The following is a 21,829-nucleotide window of genomic DNA, read 5'->3' on the forward strand; positions in this document are numbered from 1 at the left end:
CTTGCCCCTAGTCTGCTTCGACCTCTGCCTGATGAATTTAGGCCTCTGCCACTTTGTGCAAGTTCTGGCACTTCTCTGCCTGACATACTTAGTGGGTATATGAGGGGAGTACAATAAGTTCCACTACGCTTGACCCCTTAAGGACGCAGGGTTTTTCCGTTTTTGCATTTTCATTTTTTCCTCATCACCTTCTAAAAATCATAACGCTTTCAATTTTGCACATAAAATTCCATATGAGGGCTTATTTTTTTGCGCCACCAATTCTACTTTGCAGTGACATTAGTCATTTTACCCAAAAATTGACGGCGAAATGGAAAAAAAATTCAATGTGCGACAAAATTGAAGAAAAAATTTCATTTTGTAACTTTTGGGGGCTTCCGTTTCTACGCAGTGCATTTTTTGGTAAAAATAACACCTTATCTTTATTCTGCAGGTCCATACAGTTAAAATGATACCCTACTTATATAGGTTGATATTGTTGTACTTCGGAAAAAATCATAACTACATTCAGGAAAATTTATTTGTTAAAAATTCTCATCTTCCAACCCCTTCTAACCCGTATAACTACGGGCCGGTATGAGGACTAAATTTTTGCGCCGTGTTCTGAAGTTTTTATCGGTACCATTTTTGTGTTCATCGGACTTTTTGATCACTTTTTATTCATTTTTTCATGATATAAAAAGTGACCAAAAATACACTATTTTGGACTTTGGAATTTTTTTCCGCGCACGCCAATGACCATGCGATTTAATTAACGATATATTTTTATAGTTCGGGCATTTTCGGACGCGGCGATACCACATATGTTTATTTTTATTTACACAGTTTATTTTTTTTATGGGAAAAGGGGGGTGATTCAAACTTTTATTAGGGAAGGGGTTAAATGAGCTTTGTTAACTTTTTTTTTTCACTTTTTTTTGCAGTGCTATAGCTCCCATAGGGAGCTATAGCACTGCACACACTGATCTCCTATGCTGATCCCTGCAAAGCCATAGCTTTGCACGGATCAGTCAGATAGGGGCTTGATTGCTCAAGCCTGTAGCTCAGGCTTGGAGCAATCAATGGATGATCGGACCCATGGGGTCAGGTAAGAAGACCTCTGCCTGCATCCCAGCTGATCGGAACATCGCAATTTTATCACGATGTCCCGATCAGCCCGACTGAGCTGCCGGGAAGCGTTTACTTTCGTTTTCAGACGCGGCAGTCAACTTTGATCGGCGCGTCTGAAGGGTTAACAGCGCGCGGCACAATGATCGATGCCGCGTGCTGTTAGCCCGCTGCTGTTCTGTGCTACACACTGTTCAACACTGTTCTCTGCTGTTCTGTGCTACACACTGTTCAACACTGTTCTCTGCTGTTCTCTGCTGTTCTGTACTACACACTGTTCAACACACTGCTCTCTGTCCCTCTCTGTAATAGAACGCTGTAGACAGTGACTGGGAGGTGAATCGCTGCAGTAAGAATGCTTTTCTATGTAAAACACATTGCTCTCTGTCCCTCTTTCTTTGCAACAGAACACTGACTTAACTAGGAGGTGGATCATTGCTGGAAAAAAGCTTTTCTGTGCAACACACAGCGCTGTCTGTCCCTATCTATCTCTCTGCAGTGAAAGACTGAAGTGACTGGCCACAATATGGCTGCAGATTATATAGGGCTTTGACATCACAGGGGTGGCTGGCTGCATGTGATTCAGCATCATCACACCTACCCTTGTTCCCGCCTTCCCAGGATTCCTTGCCCCATGTCCTCACATGTTGATCCGCCATTTAAATGCCCTGGAGCCTGGACCATACTAAATGGAGTTTAATGAAGCGATTCGCTGGATAGAAGCGTGTAGATATTCACATTCATGCAAATCTAGTTTTTCCTGATTCGCTCATCCCTACTTAGCACCATTGATCCTTAAAGCGTACCTGTCAGATCCCACAAAAAATAATAACTGTGATATATTTCTCAGTACCTCATCCTGATCATGTACATGTAATTATTATGTCTCTATCACTGATATTTCACAAAAAATAGCATATTAACATTGCTCACTGTCTTTTCCATCTTTTCAAAGAGAGGGGCCTGTCCCTCTCAGTGGGGTAGCGTGGGTTGTCAGCACCCGGGGCAAGACAAGTAATTTGCGCCCCCTAATCAGTGGATTTTAGCACTCGAGTCTCTTCCACTAGATTAGTTAAACCCTTACCCCCTAAGCACATGTATTGTTTGTTATAAAAATACTGATGTAATTAAAGTAAAATGCATCTAAATACAAGTTTATTTTCAAACACTTTATTGAGTGCGAACATGCATTACACATTCTCCACATTTTCAGCAGGTCTATGAATACAAATCTACAAATGTAGTAACCTAGCATGGGCCATGCTATTATATGTCGTCTCACAACCATCGTAAACAACAAAAAATATCAAGAACAAAAACTAAACATCAAAATGGAACCATACCCTGGAGATGATCCAAGGCACATGACTTTGGGTATTATAAGTAAGTGGCAAATGTCAGGGGGGCATTATATGTGCATTATATGGGCACATGACAGGGGGCCCCTGTCATGTGCCCCCACATATATTGCCCCCTGACATGTGCCCCTCACATATAATGCCCCCCTGTCATGTGCCCCCACATATAATGCCCCCCTGACATGTGACCCTGACTTATAATGTCCCCTGTCCTGTGCCCCTCACATATAATGCCCCATGTCCTGTGCTCCTCACATATAATGCCCCACTGACATGTGCCCCTCACATATAATGCCCCCTGAGGGGGCAGGACAGGGGGCATTATATGTGAAGGGCACATGTCAGGGGTGGCATTATATGTGAGGGGCACAGGACATGGGGTATTATATATGAGGGGCACATGACAGGGGGGGGTCCTGTCATGTGCCCCCACATATAATGCCCCCCTGACATGTGCCCCTTACTCATCATTTGCCCCTCTCACTTATAATTTGCTCCCCCCTCCCCTTTCTCACGCCCGTCACCTTTCTTCCACGCTGCGGCTGCTCCATTCCTGCAGTCAGTGAGAGCCGCGGGGACGTGATCTCTGGGCGCCGGCGCGATGATGTGATGTCATTGCGCCGGCCTGCCGTGATTGGCTCTCACTGACTGCAGGAATAGAGCAGCCGCAGCGTGTGATAGCAAGGTGACGGGCGTGAGAAAGGGGTGGTGGAGCGGGACAGCCGACAGCTCCCGCTCCACCATGCGATAGTTCAGGAAGAGGGGCAACAATCTCGGGGGGGGGGGGGGGGGGGCAGCACTACAGAGAGAGTGAGTGAGCCCAGATGTTGTGGCCAGTGCGGCCGCCCCCCCCCCCCCCCCCCCCCCCCTGCACGCTACGCCTCTGGTCCCTCTTTAGCCTGCACTATGAAGAATCCTTCCCCTCCCTCACTCTGCTGACAATGATTATTGGATATTGCCTGCACTCTCCCACCAAAGACAATATGGTGAGTGTATAACTTACTATGTCATTCATGTGTGTAATCCTTAGGCAGTCCTGTAATGGTGGGACTTGTTGTTTTGGAATAGTTGGAGGTACAGTGTTTGGATAACTCTTTTTACAGCAGTGTTGCCTTCAGCTGTGTGCCTACAACTTTTGCAAAACTACTACAACTCCCAGCATGCCCAGACATCCTTTGACTGTCCAGGCAAGCTTGGAGTTGTAGTTTTTCAACAGCTGGAGGCACATGATTGGTAAAACTCTGTGTTACAGCAGTTTGCTGCAGGCTGTGTTCCTTCTGCAGCCTTGTCAATCAGCATCACCCTACTCTGATCTGCTTTTATATATTTGTACAAATTTAAAAATAACTCTTAAGTGGCATATTGTTCTAATACGCATCCAAGTGTCTCTGGTTTGATATCATTACTATCCAGTGTACATAAAAAGGCTATTAAGAATACTCTACAGAATGGAACATTATAGTCCTTTTTGGCTTTCTCCTACGCATATGTCAGGATTGCCCTCTAGTGTTACTTTATGATATACCACTATTCTAAAACTTCCATTTTACTTACAAAAGATAGTTTTTTCATGTCTGTTATTTAGAGCTATTTTTATGGAGAATATATTATTGTCACAATAAATGCCCATTAACATGTGTCCACATTCCAACAGTTTTGAGCTTCCTTATTAATGGGAAATGGTAACAGAGTTCAATAGCATAGCATGAGCTGTCAGCGCCGAGGGCAAGGCAAAAATGAAACCGTGGACTGTTAACACTCCCTGGATCCTGACCATTCATTAGATCGGGAACTCAATACTTGTTTTACCAGTCTAGTACTGGACCCTCTATATGAAGATTAGCTCCTTATAGTGTCACAACAGCTCCACACACTCAGCACCCTAAAATTTATAATTTTGATCAAAACTCCTGGAAATGTATTATAATAAAATAGTTGAGCAAACTTTTAAAAAATGTGGTTATCAGCAAATAGGTTCTTCACAAACTGGCAATGAAATAAGCCTCAAAACACGTGTATAACACTGTCTAAGAGCTTTAACGTTCTCTATAAAACTGCTAGGGTTACCTAGGAATGTATTCAAGTACTTAAAATGGTTTTGAGACTAAGTAAAGGCGACATGTGAAAACCCACGGAAACTATCAGATAGTTTAAAAACACTAACACTAAAATAAAGGTGCATAAATGATCTGTTTTTGTTGGTAAATGCTAGCAGTGTAAAAAGGGACATTGGGGTATTGGAAGACGCAATGGATTTTTCCAAATATTCTCTTTTTGGGATTAGTAACAGCTTTGGAGTCCGGCAAGTGAAGACGCCATTAATTTTTCCAAGAGTTAAAAAAATTCTCCCGTTTGGGAGTAGCAACAGGTTTTGAGTCTGGCAAGTAAAGGCTAAATGGCTTTTTCCAAGCATTTAAAACATTCTCCCATTTTGAAAATGCAACAGGATTGGTATTCCAAAAAAGTGAAGTAGAAATAGCTTTTGTATGAAAATATAAAAATCCTTTTTATCCCTTTTTGGGGGATCATAGGTTGTGTATGTGTAGGCCCGGCTGGTAGTAGCAGCAGCAAGGGTAATGACTAGTGGTAGTTGTAGCCAGCAGACAACAGGCAGTGATGGACTGGTTGTCATTATAGTCACCAGCAGGCAGGACAGTAGGTAGGGATGGGCTGTGGGATTTGCAGCCAGTAGACGGCAGCAGACTGGTGGGAGTTGTAGTATCCAGTGGACAGCAGGAAGTTGGGGACTGGTGGGAATTGTAGTAGTCAGCAGACAGGACAGCAGGCAGTCGAGGACTGGTGGGACTTGTAGTAGACAGTGGACAGCAGGCAGTGGGGGACTTGTGGGTTTTGTAGTAGCCAGCAGACAGGAAAGCAGGTAGTGGTGGTAAATGCGCTAGGGGGCACCAACACATTCTGGTAGTCCTGGATTATGCGACTCGGTATCCCGAGGCACTGCCTCTTCGGCATACCTCGGCCAAACTCATAGCTAAGGAGCTAATGGAGAAGTTTTCCTGAGAGGGCTTACCTAAAGAGGTATTGACTGATCAGGGCACCCCAATTATGTCAAAAGTAATGAAAGAACTCAGTAAGTTACTGTAGGTAAAACAGCTACGGACCTCCGTGTATCACCCGCAGACGGATGGCCTGGTAGAAAAGTTAAACCAAACATTAAAAAATATGTTGAAGTCGGTGGTGGCTAGAGATGGAAAGTATTGGGATCTTTTGCTGCCCTATCTCATGTTCGCAGTGCGAGAAGTGCCCCAGGCCTCTACTGGGTTCTTGCCATTTGAACTGCTGTATGGCAGACATCCACCTGGTCTTTTAGACATAGCCAAAGAGGCCTGGGAACAACAGCCCATGCCGCACAAAAGTGTAGTTGAGTATGTCACTCAGTTGCAGGAACAGATGGAAACAGTATTGCCCTTGGTTAGGGAACATATGGAAGAAGCTCAGGGAGCCAAGAGCAGAGTTTATAACCGCCAGGCTTGGTTCGGAATTTTAACCCGGGGGATCAGGTTTTGGTTCTGGTACCAACGGTCGACAGTAAGTTTCTGGCTAGGTGGCAAGGTCCCTACGAAGTGATTGAAAAGGTAGGGGAGGTGATGTACAGGGTACACCAGCCCAGGCAGAGGAAGCCAGAGCAAGTGTTAACTTGTTGGAACCTTGGAAAGATAGGGAGACTAGTGTGGATGACAGTCCCCCGCCAGGTTTGTTAGGGTGGAGTTTCCCACCCCTCAGTCTGGTACGAAGGAAGCAGTTGCCACAGTGAAAATTGCTGACAGCCTTTCTTCGGCACAGACTCAGGAGGCCAGGGAGTTCGTCAGTAGGAACACCGATGTGTTCTCAGACCTTCCTGGACGTACTTCTGTCATCCGCCATGATATTGTCACTGAACCCCAGGTTAAAATACGGTTGAAACCAAACCGGGTACCTGAGTCGCGGTGACAAGCTATCTCAGAAGAAGTACAGCAGATGTTAAAATTGGATATCATCGAGGAGTCAAAGAGTGAGTGGGCCAGTCCGATAATCTTAATACCCAAGCCAGACGGTACGTTGCGGTTCTTTGACGATTTCTGCAAACTTAATGAGGTGTCCAAGTTTGATGCATATCCCATGCCCCGAGTGGATGAGCTTACTGAGAAGCTAGGACAGGTTTTGTATTATTCTGTTTTGGACCTCACAAAAGGGTACTGGAGGCTGCCAAACAGAAAATAGCCTTTGTCTTCAGAAGGTTTATTTCAGTACAAGGTGTTACCCTTTGGTTTACATGGCGCTCCGCTACATTTCAAAGGCTAATGGATATTGTACTTCGGCCACATGTCAGTATGCCTCAGCTTACCTGCACAATATCATCATCCACAGTACAGACTGGGAAAGTCCCCTTCCAAAAGTACAGGCAGTGGAACACTCCCTTAGGAAAGCCGGGTTAACTGCTAACCCCAAAAAATGTGCCATAGGGTTGGAAGAGACCAAATACCTGGGGTATGTCATTTGGCGTGGAGTTGTCAAACCCCAGGTAAACAAAATAGAGGCCATCTGGAATTGGCCCCCACCTGTCACTACCCGACAGGTGAAGTCGTTTCTAGGAATGGTGGGTTACTATATGAGGTTCATCCCCCATTTTGCTAAGGTGGTTGCCCCCTAACAGACCTCCTGAAGGGACGCAAGTCTGTAGTGGTGCATTGTAACAAACAGGCAGAGGGAATTTGTGGTACAGACCGATGCCTCTGAGGTAGGTCTTGGTGCTGTACTCTCCCAGGAAGTCAAAGGGGAAGAGCATCCCGTTGTCTTTCTCAACGGCAAACTGATCCGGCCAAAACCAGGTATAGTATAGTGGAGAGAGAGAGCCTGGCCATTAAGTGGGCACTCGAGTCTCTCCACTATTATCTGTTGGGGAGGAAATTTCGTCTCATGACGGATCATTTCCCCTTAAGTGGATGTGCCAAGCCAAGGACAAAAATGCCAGGGTCACCAGGTGGTTTCTGTCATTACAGAATTTCAAGTTTAAGGTTGAACACAGAGCGGGTCGTTTGCTAGGCAACACCGATGCCCTATCAAGAGTCCACTTTTGCACAAGTGTTCAACCCCTTGGGCTTGAACAAAGGGGGGGGGGGGTATGTGAGAAGGTGAAAGGCATGGTGGTTGATGTGTCACCAAGGCTCCTGGCCTTGGTGAAGTAAGAGCCGGTATTTATTCAGTGTCTGTGCTGCGATACAGACTGTCACTGTGGCCGTAGTATGACTGGAAGGCCTTACTGGTAATGGTCAAGTGTCGGTTGGGGGCCATTCCCCACAATCCAGGCCATCTTTTGTTGACCTTATAGCTAGGATGCCTCACCAGCTGGGGGGGATTTGCTAATTTCAACTCACACTGCCAGTGAGAGAGAGAGAGCTGAGAGTGGAATTTGTCCCTGAGAGTTTGGAAGCTGGTGAGCAGACTGCCTGCAGGCCTGGAAAAGACTTGCTTGATAGCATGCCGCATGGCATGAACTCAGGTGTGGACAAACAACTATGGAACGAAGCTGGACTTTCTGTTTCTTTTTCCTTTGTTCGGCATTTAAAGGGGTACTATGCCCCTAGTCATCTTATCCCCTATCCAAAGGATAGGGGATAAGATGTCAGATCGCCGGGGTACCACTGCTGGGGACCCCCAGGATCTTGGCTGCGGCACCCCACTATCATTACTGCACAGAGCAGACTCGCTCCGTGCGTAATGTCGGGCAATACAGGGGCCGGAGGATCGTTACGTCATGGATCTGCCCCCTCGTGACGTAACGGCCCGCCCCTCAATTAGAGTCTATGGGAGGGGGCGTTGCGGCCATCACTCCCCCTCCCATGGACTTGCATTAAGGGGGCGGGCCGTGATGTCACGTGGGGCGGAGCTGTGACGTCACAATGCTCCGGCCCCTTTATCGCTGGTCATTATGCACGGAGCGAGTCTGCTCTGTGCAGTAATGATAGCGGGGTGCCGCAGCGAAGATCCCGGAGGTCTCCAGCAGCGGGACCCTGGCGATCTGACATCTTATCCCCTATCCTTTGGATAGGGGATAAGATGTCCAGGGGCGGAGTACCCCTTTAAGACTGTTAGTTGTGTGCATAAAACACTGAACTTTGATTTGAAAGCCCTGTTTCTTTGCCTCTATACTGAAACTGCGCCTGTATGCAAGAGCGAGTCATCACAACATATAATCTAGACGAAGGGCAGCTGACGTCTCTTTTATACCTATACGTATTACCATTGTTGTGTATATGGCTACACAACATGTCAGGGTGAGCGGCTTTCATGCTTCCCTTTTATCATTGATTTCCCTATTTGAATTACACTATGGAGCGCTCTTACCCTTGTTTTTTTTCATATGAACGGGCAAAGCAGAGAGGACTGCCTCGGCTACACTCTTTTTTGCTAACACTACCACTACCCTCCTGCTCTTCACTTGTCCATCACAGTGCAATTCTTGGCCACTGCTTCCCCCTCCTCAGCAACACACTCCAAAGATTGACTGTCCTCACACAACTCCTCCTCTTGGCTATTGCTATCCTTCCATTTAGCACTGGAGGTGGGGTTTTGGGGGGAAGGGTTTGAAGCAAAGACAGAGATAATGGAACAGACCATCTAGGATGGAAATTTCCACCGCACCATATAACTGTAGATGATGAGGAATCATCTGACACATGGCTCAATGTCATATTGTCAGACTCTTCTCTGAGAAGACCTTGAACGAGTCAGTGAAAAATTTTGCTTGCTAATACTGCTGCTTCTACTACCATCTGGCACCCAGGTAGAGATTTATCAAAACCTGTGCAGAAGAAAAGTTGCCCAGTTGCCCATGGCAACCAATCAGATTGCTTCTTTCATTTTTAACAAGGCCTCTGCAAAGTGAAAGAAGTGATCTGATTGGTTGCTATGGGCAACTCAGCAGCTTTTCTTCTGCACAGGTTTTGATAAATCATCCCCATTATGTTTAAATAAACCCAGAAAAAACACATAACCTGTCTTAAGATGGATATGCTGCCTTTAATCTCAATGCTTTTAACTGCGTATATATGTTAAACCCAGGTAGAAATACTATGTTTGTTTAAACCCAGAAAATACATGTATTGAGCCTTAGACGGCTCTTTCACGGTCACAATGCTTTTGATTAGTATTTATGATAAAATACAGGTGAACCCACTGCTTTACTCAGTTTGCTAGGTATTTGTAATATGATAGCTTTCATAGGCTCATTCACTGCTGTTTGGGATTTGTAGTGCACCAACTGAACACAGTACTACAGGTGACAGTATTTCACTGTCTGTGGACAGCCCACTGAACAATTGTAATCTGTTACCTTTTTTAGGCACATTCACTGTTGTCTGGGATTTATAGTGCACTAACTACACATTACTGCAGGTGACAGGAGGTCACTGTCTGAGGTCAGCCCACTAAATTATGCTGTGCTTTGCGTGTAATGTGAAAGCTTTTATATGCTCATTCATTGCTGGCTGGGATTTATAGTGCACCAACTAGACACAGTACTGCAGGTGTCAGAAGCTTACTGAACAATACTTTGCTCAGCTTTCTTTTAAATTCTATAAAATTTGAGAAGGTTTTCTGGGATCAGTAGTCCTTGATTTCCCAGCTTTATTTCCAAAATGGCAGCCGCAATACACTGTATAGGGCTTTATCAGCCTCTTAAACCCACCCCTGTGCTGTGTCCTATTGGCCTGGGAGCTGTATGGCACATAATGCAAAGCAATGATTTGATACCCTGGGGTCATGTGATCTTGCTGTTAACTGCAAAGTGTGCTGGGCTACTCTGACATCATCTTAGTGTTCCCAATACTTCCTCTTAGTGGAAAAATATTCCCCCCCCCCCCCCCCCCAAATGAAGGCACTTCTCCCGGTAGTAGGATAAAGTAATTTTAATGCAACACCTTTCGACCCTGAACTAGGATCTTCATCAGGCATACAGTATATACAAACACAAGCTAGTTAAATACATGTCTTAATGATCTCTTCTGGGTTATAGGTCGTGTGCAAAAAAAACAAGGTAAAAACATATAATTACATTACAAGCAATAGACAATAAATTAAAAATTGTTCAAATGAATACCATGTTAAAATGATAAATGATAATGGTAAAATTTTACACTACAAAAGACATACATTAAAAGCATCACTTGTGAGCTGGGAATTTACTGAATAGTACTGCTATTAAAACTACTGCCAGTAGATGGCAGTGTTTCTAAAGAATTGGCTTTTTGTGTGTAATGTAGAAAATGAACCACCAGGTGGCAATGGTCAGTATGCTGTGTATGATCCTGAGATAGAAGAAGAATTCTGAAAAGGCTAATACATGCTCCGAGAAATCAGGACAAACCAGTAAGAAAAGCGGACGGAATGTAAGTAGCGCTTGTCATATAATGTTGTGGTCTGCTGGAACTATAATAATACATGATTTCTAGCATATTTACATTAAAAGAGGATGTAAAATAAGGTGTATAACTACAGGATGACTTCTGACAATTCATTGAAACCTTCCGGAGAAATGGTTCCCAATCAATATATCCAGTAGACTTCTTTGCATTTTAATTGCTCAAACCTGTTTGAGCAATATTTGGGAACCCTTTTAATTTTCAACATCTGGATGGAAATTGGCATAATTCCTGGACACTCCATGTAGTTGAAATTTAGTTTTAATATTCTGGCGATCCGTCTTTGTTGTGTGGCAAGATTGACAATTGAGGTGAGTTTTTATTTTGAAGGTTTTACCAGTTCTTCTGGAGATAACCTCTGTTTCTATGGGTGATTTCTGTGCAACATAGGCAGTTTTATCTATTACATTTATAATTGCCGGGTTTAGTTGGAAAATCTGCTCGGCTATTACCAGTAGAACGTTGCTGTCTTATCTGACTGGGGGCCAGTAAGCTCTTAAGATTAGGGGCCCATCTGAATGTAAGGTACTTCCGGCAATGATTTTTTCAAACAGGCATCTTGTTGGAGAAAATGCCAATGTGTCTTAAGAATATTTTCGATATCAGTAGTTTGGCTGTTAAACGTAGTGATAAAATTAGCTGTGTATTTCTGGGCTTGCGTTGGGTCTTTCTTTATCTGTTTTGACACAAGGCAACTTCTTTGATCTCGTTTTTTTGCCCTTTCAAAGGCATTATCAATAATTTGAGATGAATTATTTTTTCATCTAAAATATTCCTTTAAAATTCAAGACTCTGCATAAAAATCACTGTCTTTTGTGCAATTTTTTCGGATGAGGCGATACTGTCTTTTGTGCAATTTTTTCGGATGAGGCGATATTGGCTATAAAGATATATTACGGATCCATTTTTTTTTATGTCCACTTAGAAACTCCAAATAGCTGTTCGCTTCAATGGATTTAAAATGTATAGAGGTAAAAAACGATTGATGGTCGTGAAATATACATAAGTCTAAGAACGTGATGGCTTCTGTGCTAGCTTCCATAGTGAACAAAATGCCCCAGTCATTAGTGTTCAGGGTTTCCAAAAGTATAGTTTCAGACCCCAGTGGGCCCTCCCAGTTAAAAAAAAAAAAAAAGAGGTCATCAATAAAGCGGCGGTACAATATAATATGTGGAGATAATTGTGGATTTTTCCAAATGAATAGCTGCTCAAAGGATCCCATAAATACTTTAGCAAAACCGGGGGGGGGGGGCATTTTGGCCCCCATTGCGGTGAAGATCTCCTGATGGTATATTTTCCGATTGTAAATAAAAAAAATTATTGCATAAAATTAAAGAGAGACAGTTTATTAAAAACTCTCTATGGAGAATGGATAAAGTGGAATCCTTGTCCAAAAATTCTCGGACACAGTTAAGACCTTTAGCATGATCAATGTTGCTATAAAGGGCCATGAGTTTGCATGTAATTAACGTCCATTCTTGCTTCCACAGAATCTCCAATAAGGATCCTATCAAATGAGACGAATCACGAAGATAGCTTTGTAGGGATAAAACATAATCTTGTAAATAAAGATCCACATAGTCGGCCACATTACTGGTGGTAAATTGGGTGCTGGAAATGATGGGCCGTCCTGGGGGCTTATTCACATCTTTGTGGATAAAAATACGGGTTTTTACCATTTTTTTGTGATCATATAGTTACGTTCATCTTGAGTTAAGAGTCCTTTGTCATAAGCTTTTTTATTGATTAAAGAATGGAGTTCCATTTCTAATTTAGGAAAAGGATCTTGATCCACAGTAGTATAGTACATTTTACTTGAAAGGATGTGATTTGCCTCTTGCTCATAATACTCCAGATCCATGATGACAAGCCCGATATCTTTGTTTTTTTGAAGATTTTTTTTAGGGCATTTCTTTCAAGGGCAGTGATATTCTGTTTCCTTGGGGGGTTTGCAGAGGTCAACTTCTTTAAGTCAGCAAAAACCAGTTCAGAGAAAACCTCTATATATGAGCCTTGTAGACCGGATAAAACGATGAAGGTAGTTTGAAGGATTGGTGTCTTGTGGGCATAAATTTTGGTTCCTGAGATGGTTCATTGTTTTTTTCTTTTTCTATTATGATGTCACTATCAATTTACAAATTTTAGCAATTATGCTTATTTTTGCTATTATTTTCCGGAATAATAAAAAACCTTTACAGGGTAAAGAGAGTTGAAAGTGATTACCAAGAGATGTCAGTTTGTATCTAGATCAATTATGAATATTGTGATAAGGTGGCAAGGAAAGGGTGTATTTCCTTTGCTCACCCTGAAGATTCTCTCACCTGTTTCTTAAGTAATGAGGCAGCTGGGAAGGGAGGTGTAAATGAGATGGAGACTCAGTCTAATCTGTGCTCTCCCTTGGAAACAGTATGCTGGCTGTTAGAGGGGGAGACACACGGGCCCTGTTTAGGTAACACGCAGAAGGCGCTGCGAGTGGTCCAAGAAGTGGTGTGAACTGTGAGTAACAGGTTGCAGGAGACACATGTTTAACTGGCTGAGGGTAGCTCACCAGTTCGTAGTCAGGGCATGCTGATATGTGTAGTCAGTGACCAGACGGTCTAGGATTTTATTTTGTTCCTGCATTATGTTTGTTTTTCACCTGCAACCTGTCTAAATAAAGCTGGCAAGGTGCCAGGCTTGCATGAATAACCATTGTCTGCGGGTTTATTGAGTGGAAACGTGTCCCGTGGCAGTGTCCAGGATGATCCCGGAGCTATCCCCAAGGAGGAATCCTTACAATATACACTGAATTAGTGTTACTATTTCCTTTATCTTTGGAGCTATGTGGTGTCTTTTATTGTTGTGAAGCTTCCACTTTTCATTTTTTGCCCCCTCGGCATCCACAGGGCCTTCTTTTTTTCTTTTTAGGCTCCTGGGACTGAAGAATTGAGTAATCATTTGATTCTTTTTTGGACGGGCCCCTAAAAAAAGTGGATCAGTTGTAGATGAACCAGCACCTACCATAGGGAGACTCACAGCTCCTGCGGCAAAAGGAACATTGTAAGTATGATTGTCTGTACAGTGACCCCCCGACTTACAATGGCCCCGACATATGATAATTTCAACATACGATGGCCTCTCAGAGCCCATCGTATGTTGAAGGCAGCATCGACATATGATGCTGCTGTGTGTCGGGGCCATCGTACAAACAGCTATCTGACAGCGCAGACAACTTTAACAACTGACAGATAGTTGTTAATGTACCCCATGTGCCCCGTTCTGCCTCCTGTTACTCACATGCTGTCCTGCTAACTCACGCAGGCTTCCACTGTGAGCTCCGTGTAAGCCCCGCCCCCCCAGTGCAGCCATAGCCAATAGCCTGCAGCATCTTGCTGCAGGCATCCAATGAGCTGCTGGCTGCCCTCCCCTTCCTTTCTTATAGAGCTGTAGTCGGCAGGATCGTAATGGAAGACATTCTGTCCCCCCTGAAGGTATTTAAAGAACTGTACAGTACTGTATGCGATGTCACACATCACATACAATAAATATACACTATACACCCCATGCATCAATGTATCACAGCGCTCGTTCCCACCTGTCTATACACCCCATGCATTAAGGTTTTCCAGCTGTAGCAAAACCATAACTCCCAGCATGCCCAGACAGTCAATGGTTGTACATGCATGCTGGGAGTTGTAGTTGTGTAACAGCTGGAGGCACCCTGGTTTGTTAAACACTCCCCATACACTCCACATACAATGGTCATCCCAGAACCAATTAGCAGTTTCCCATAGAGATATGTATTCAACATACAATGGTTCCGAGGCCCCAGAACCAATTACCATTTTTACATAGACATATGTACTCAACATAAGATGGTTTCAACATATGATGGTTCTCCTGGAACCAATTAATATCATATGTTGAGGGACCACTGTATTATCAATCACTGTAATGTTGTTATCTGGCTCCGATGCTGGAGATGTATCCAAGGGTATACTAGAGAATGCCCTAACCGGCATCTGGTATATTGATATAGCCAGTAGATCAATGACATTAGTGTTAGGAGGAGGCAAATGAACTAATGTAGAAGGAGGAGGAGAAGGTGAAAGTCTGAGGAAGGGAATAGACACAGTTGTATTACTGGTGCAATTTTGAAGAACCATTTTACTGGCCTGGAGAAACAGACTTCTGGGAGTGCGGGTGAAGCTATTTCTCTCGAGGTCGTGGATGCTGACCGCGGTGTTTGTGGAATGGTGTTATGCTGTAAGGGATATTGCGAGGTGCAATATCGTTGTTCACTGTCCCAATGTCTGTCTGCTTGTTGGGTAAATCTGATGATGAGGATTTTTTGTTTATTATTGGTAAATTTGTGTTATGTTTATTTCTCACATGTTGTTGGGCATGTGGACGTTGGTATTTGCTGCTTGTGAAATTGAGCGCAGCTCCTTTGTTATTGTCCCTAGTGTCAATGTGTGCTCTTCTTGGGTTATAAGCCCTGGGTATATGTTAAGGTATATTAGAAGTGATACTATTATGTACTATTATCGGAAATAGGTTGGTTACTGTTATTATTATTTTTTTTTTTTTTTTGCAAGGCCCATGGGTCACCTGAATTGTAATCTGTTCTATCCCTATTATATATATTTGTTTGCTTTTTTCTCAATCAGATCAGTTTCTAATCTGATGAGCATGGTAGATATGTTGTGATAAATTTTATTAAAATTCCAGTGCATGTGGAATCGTTTTAAGTCATTATGCAGTGCCATAATCACAATATTTAGTTTGACACAATGTACAGTCCTCTTATCGCAAATAATTCTTAACATTTTAAAGGTACAGTCAGCTAATAATGAATTCCAATCATTAACCCCTTAAGGACCGAGCCCTTTTTCACCTTAAGGACCGGAGCGTTTTTTGCAATTCTGACCACTGTCACTTTAAACATTAATAACTCTGGAATGCTTTTAGTTATCATTCTGATTCCGAGATTGTTTTTTCGTGACATATTCTACTTTAACTTAGTTGTAACATTTTATGGTAACTTGCATCCTTTCTTTGTGAAAAATCCCCAAATTTGCTGAAAAAAATGAAAATTTTGCATTTTTCTAACTTTGAAGCTCTCTGCTTGTAAGGAAAATGGATATTCAAAATATTTTTTTTTTTGGGTTCACATATACAATATGTCTACTTTATGTTGGCATCATAAAATTTATGAGTTTTTACTTTTGGAAGACACCAGAGGGCTTCAAAGTTCAGCAGCAATTTTGAAATTTTTCACAAAATTTTCAAACTCGCTATTTTTCATGGACCAGTTCACGTTTGAAGTGGATTTGAAGGGCCTTCATATTAGAAATGCCCCATAAAAGACCCCATTATAAAAACTACACCCCCCAAAGTATTCAAAATGACATTCAGTAAGTGTATTAACCCTTTAGGTGTTTCACAGGAATAGCAGCAAAGTGAAGGAGAAAATTCAAAATCTTCATTTTTTACACTCGCATGTTCTTGTAGACCCAATTTTTGAATTTTTGCAAGGGGTAAAAAGGAGAAAATTTTTACTTGTATTTGAAACCCAATTTCTCTAGAGTAAGCACATACATCATATGTCTATGTTAATTGTTCAGCGGGCGCAGTAGAGGGCTCAGAAGGGAAGGAGCGTCAAATGGTTTTTGGGGGGCATGTCACCTTTAGGAAGCCCCTATGGTGCCAGAACAGCAAAAAAACACACATGGCATACCATTTTGGAAACTAGACTCCTCAGGGAACGTAACAAGGGGTAAAGTGAACCTTAATACCCCACAGGTGTTTCACGACTTTTGCATATGTAAAAAAAATATTTTTTTTTTACCTAAAATGCTTGGTTTCCCAAAAATTTAACATTTTTAAAATGTGTAATAGCAGAAAATACCCCCCAAAATTTGAAACCCAATTTCTCCCGATTCAGAAAACACCCCATATGGGGGTGAAAATTGCTCTGCTGGCGCACTACAGGTCTCAGAAGAGAAGGAGTCACATTTGGCTTTTTGAAAGCAAATTTTGCTCTGGGGGCATGCCGCATTTAGGAAGCCCATATGGTGCCAGAACAGCAAAAAAAAAAACACATGGCATACCATTTTGGAAACTAGACCCCTCAGGGAAAGTAACAAGGGGTAATGTGAACCTTAATACCCTACAGGTGTTTCACGACTTTTGCATATGTAAAAAAAAATAATACTTTTTTACCTAATATGCTTGGTTTCCCAAAATTTTTACATTTTTAAAAAGGGTAATAGCAGGAAATACCCCCCAAAATTTGAAGCCCAATTTCTCCCGATTCAGAAAACACCCCATATGGGGGTGAAAAGTGCTCTGCTGGCGCACTACAGGTCTCAGAAGAGAAGGAGTCACATTTGGCTTTTTGAAAGCAAATTTTGCTCTGGGGGCATGCCGCATTTAGGAAGCCCCTATGGTGCCAGAACAGCAAAAAAAAAACACATGGCATACCATTTTGGAAACTAGACCCCTCGGGGAACGTAACAAGGGGTAATGTGAACCTTAATACCCTACAGGTGTTTCACGACTTTTGCATATGTGAACATTTTTTATTTTTTTTTACCTAAAATGCTTGGTTTCCCAAAATTTTTACATTTTTAAAAAGGGTAATAGCAGAAAACACCCCCCAAAATTTGAAGCACAATTTCTCCCGATTTAGAAAACACCCCATATGGGGGTGAAAAGTGCTCTGCTGGCGCACTACAGGTCTCAGAAGAGAAGGAGTCACATTTGGCTTTTTGAAAGCAAATTTTGCTCTGGGGGCATGCCGCATTTAGGAAGCCCCTATGGTGCCAGGACAGCAAAAAAAATAACACATGGCAAACCATTTTGGAAACTAGACCCCTCGGGGAACGTAACAAGGGGTTAAGTGAACCTTTATACCCCACAGGTGTTTCATGACTTTTGTATATGTAAAAAAAAATTTTTTTTTTTTACCTAAAATGCTTGTTTTCCCAAAAATTTTACATTTTTAAAAAGGGTAATAGCAGAAAATACCCCACAAAATTTGAAGCCCAATTTCTCCCGAGTACGGCGATACCCCATATGTGGCCCTAAACTGTTGCCTTGAAATACGACAGGGCTCCAAAGTGAGAGTGCCATGCGCATTTGAGGCCTAAATTAGGGATTGCATAGGGGTGAACATAGGGGTATTCTACGCCAGTGATTCCCAAACAGGGGGCCTCCAGCTGTTGTAAAACTCCCAGCATGCCTGGACAGTCAGTGGCTATCTGGCAATACTGGGAGTAGTTGTTTTGCAACAGCTGGAGGCTTCGTTCTGGAAACAGTGGCGTACCAGACGTTTTTCATTTTTATTGGGGAGGGGAGGGGGGCTGTGTAGGGGTATGTGTATATGTAGTGTTTTTTACTTTTTATTTTATTTTGTGGTAGTGTAGTGTAGTGTTTTTAGGGTACAGTCACACGGGCGGGGGTTCACAGTAGTTTCTCGCTGGCAGTTTGAGCTGCGGCAGAAAATTTGACGCAGCTCAAACTTGCAGCCGGATACTTACTGTAATCCTCCGCCCATGTGAGTGTACCCTGTACATTCACATTGGGGGGGGGGGGGGAACATCCAGCTGTTGCAAAACTACAACTCCCAGCATGTACGGTCTATCAGTGCATGCTGGGAGTTGTAGTTTTGCAACCGCCGGAGGCTCCGTTTTGGAAACAGTGACGTACCAGACGTTTTTCATTTTTATTGGGCAGGGGAGGGGGGCTGGGGAGGGGTATGTGTATATGTAGTGTTTTTTACTTTTTATTTTATTGTGTGTTAGTGTAGTGTAGTGTTTTTAGGGTACAGTCACATGGGCGGGGGTTCACAGTAGTTTCTCGCTGGCAGTTTGAGCTGCGACAGAAACTTTGCCGCACCTCAAACTTGCAGCCGGATACTTACTGTAATCCTCCGCCCATGTGAGTTAACCCTGTACGTTCACATTGGGGGGGGGGGGGGGGAAACATCCAGCTGTTGCAAAACTACAACTCCCAGCATGTACGGTCTATCAGTGCATGCTGGGAGTTGTAGTTTTGCAACAGCTGGAGACACACAGGTTGTGAAACACCGAGTTTGGTAACAAACTCAGTGTTTTGCAACCAGTGTGCCTTCAGCTGTTGCAAAAGCTACAACCCCCAGCATGTACGGACAGCTGAAGGGCATGCTGGGTCTTGTAGTTATGCAACAGCCGGAGGCATACTACATTGGCTGGGGATGCTGGGGATTGTAGTTATGCAACAGCTGGAGACACACTGGTTTACTACTTAACTCAGTGTGCCTTCAGCTGTTGCAAAACTACAACTCTCAGCAGTCACCGACAGCCAACGGGCATGCTGGGAGTTGTAGTTATGCAACCACCAGATGCACCACTACAACTCCCAGCATGCACTTTAGCTGATTGTGCAAGCTGGGAGTTGTAGTTACACAACAGCTGAAGGTACACTTTTCCATAGAAAGAATGTGCCTCCAGCTGTTGCAAAACTACAAGTCCCAGCATGCCCATAAGGGCATGCTGGGAGTTGTGGTGGTCTGCCTCCTGCTGTTGCATAACTACAGCTCCCAGCATGCCCTTGTTGCATGCTGGGAGCTGTTGCTACCTCCAACGATCCTCGCCGCGCAGGTCAGTCCCTCGTCGTCTCCGCCGCTGCTCCTGGGGCCCCGATCCCAACAGGGACGCCGGGAATCGGGGTCCCCAGCACCGGGGGTCGTCTTCCCGCACCCGCTCACGCCCTCCGGAAGAGGGGCGGAGCGGGTTGCGGGAGTGACACCCGCAGCAGGCGCCCTGATTGGTCGGCCGGTAATCCGGCCGACGAATCAGGGCGATCGTGAGGTGGCACCAGTGCCACCTCACTCCTGCAGACTCTGGCTGTTCGGGGCCGTCTCTGACGGCCCCGATCAGCCAGTAATTCCGGGTCATCGGGTCACTGGAGTCCCGATTGACCCGGAATCCGCCGCAGATCGCTGGACTGAATTGTCCAGTGATCTGCGGCAATCGCCGACATGGGGGGACATAATGACCCCCCTGGGCGATATGCCGGGATGCCTGCTGAACGATTTCAGCAGGCATCCGGCTCCGACTCCCCTCCGGCTAGCGGTGGGGGCCGGAAATGCTCAGGGCGTATCCATACGCCCTCGGTCCTTAAGGACTTGGAAACGGGGGCGTGTCCTGGCCGCTAGTCTGTTATAGATTTTGAACTCATGCTGGGCTGGCATGAGTCTGAAATCTCAGACTGCAGCCGAGACATCTGATCAGCACAGCGCTGCTCCCTGCCTGTCAATCAGACAGGTGGGAGCAAGCGCTGTACCCGCAGCAACTGCAGACATGGCCGGCTGGCTAAAGACAGGGGACAGAGCTGTGTGTAAGAAGATCTCAACTTCTCCCTGCAGGCCAGCAGCTGCAAGCTCTGCTGCTCTCCTCGGTCCAGCATGAAGTGAGGGTGGAAGCAGTCCCTCCCAGCAGGCCTCAGTGATGTAGCGCCTGCTGGGGCACAACCCCTTCCTCCCCTCGTAAACGGCAGGAGATGGAGCTGCCGAACCTGACAGCTAAAAGGTATTTATAGGGGGTTTGAAGCAGAAATAATGACAGGGATAGAGTTAGTGAGTGTCAGGGACAGATGGGGGGGGGGGGGGTTAGGGACATTTTAGTTGATAAAAGGTACTCTTTAACATAGTCCATGTCATCAGAAAAGGTAGGATTAAATTGATGATAGGTACTCTTTAACATAGTCCATGTCATCAGAAAAGGTAGGATTAAATGTCAGGCGTAAATGTCACTGTTTTGCACTATACCTATACCAGACTGGCTGACGTCATCCCCGGGTGTTCCCCTTGTCGGTTAACCCGTACCTCTCTCTCTCCAGATGCTACTGTAGGTATTGTGCCCTCAGCGCAACACCTAAGGGTAAGGGTACCCCAAGTTTGTTCACCTTTCCAGTGAACCTCAGCCATCCTCACTAGGGGCACACCCTGTTGTGCTTTTTCTTCCTCTTCTGCAGTACTTCCTCTTTTCATTTAGGTGCCAAAACCATACGTGTTTCTCATCCATTTTGCTATTAATATTGCAAGCTGCTGTCACAATAAGGTTGGGAGCGAGACCGGGTTTACCTGTCTTGGCTCACTCATTTCTAGTATTAAGTGAGTCAAAAAACTCCAGGGAATAAACAAGGCTTTTTTTTTTTGCCACAGTTTATTTTGCAATTGTTGCCACCCTAATAAAAAATCTCTTGGTGTACATGGCCATTACCAATAATCATCTAAACCCTGGATGTGTATAGATATGCATATTACATCATTACTACATTCAATAAAGGAAATCATGTTATACTTTCCAAACTTTTTTATAAAGCTGTTGCCACTGGAAATACACTTGTAGAGAAGAATATAAAGAGGCTCTTTATATGAACCTTCACACCACCTCTCCCTCCCCCTCCTCTTTTAAGCCCATCTCAACTTCAGAGCAACCTGAAGGCTGGCATTCAGTGAACAAAATCCAGCTACCAGACTGTACCATGTAAACATCCCACAGGGGGAAATGGGCTGTTTGGGAGACAACATTAAATTTCATCAAGGAAAACAAATCCGAAGAAGATCTAATAAAGAGTAAAGGCAGGTTGGAGGGATCTCCATGCGATTACTTTGTGATCCCCTTGATGCCATTATATTTTACCCTTGTACTGCGGACACGACCAGATTTAAGAACTGCTTCTAATTTGTTTCCATTAACATTTAACTTTCTCTCCTTTGTCTGCATTACCCACACCCCTCTCCTCCCTCTTGCTGCCTCTATCTTTCCATCCAACCCCCCAGCAAAGGGCAACGAAGTTTGAGAAAAACAGGCATCCAGCAGGGAACTGCAGAACCATGAGAGAACTGAAGACTGGATGAGGATATCTTATACACAGGTGGGTAATGTACTTCATTTGAATAATTGAAATACACAGTCA

General features: G+C 44.1%; 2 protein-coding genes across 3 annotated transcripts in view; one reads left to right on the forward strand and one right to left on the reverse strand.

The window, feature by feature from the left end:
- The window catches only part of CDH23 (cadherin related 23), a 1,135,250-nt gene that overhangs the window by 285,986 nt on the left and 827,435 nt on the right, over window positions 1-21,829 (reverse strand). The window lies entirely within an intron of this gene.
- Window positions 10,831-21,829, forward strand: part of C7H10orf105 (chromosome 7 C10orf105 homolog) — a 41,187-nt gene continuing 30,188 nt past the window's right edge. The window contains exons 1-2 of one of the 2 annotated variants that reach the window (XM_056530716.1): window positions 10,831-10,849; window positions 21,693-21,787. The gene's annotated coding sequence lies outside the window, so the exon portion shown is untranslated. Of the gene's footprint in view, window positions 10,850-20,298; window positions 20,437-21,692; window positions 21,788-21,829 lie in introns of those variants that run through there. The other variant, XM_056530717.1, reaches the window with a different exon arrangement.

Source organism: Hyla sarda, chromosome 7, assembly GCF_029499605.1.
Source record: "Hyla sarda isolate aHylSar1 chromosome 7, aHylSar1.hap1, whole genome shotgun sequence".
Classification (NCBI taxonomy): Eukaryota; Metazoa; Chordata; class Amphibia; order Anura; family Hylidae; genus Hyla; species Hyla sarda.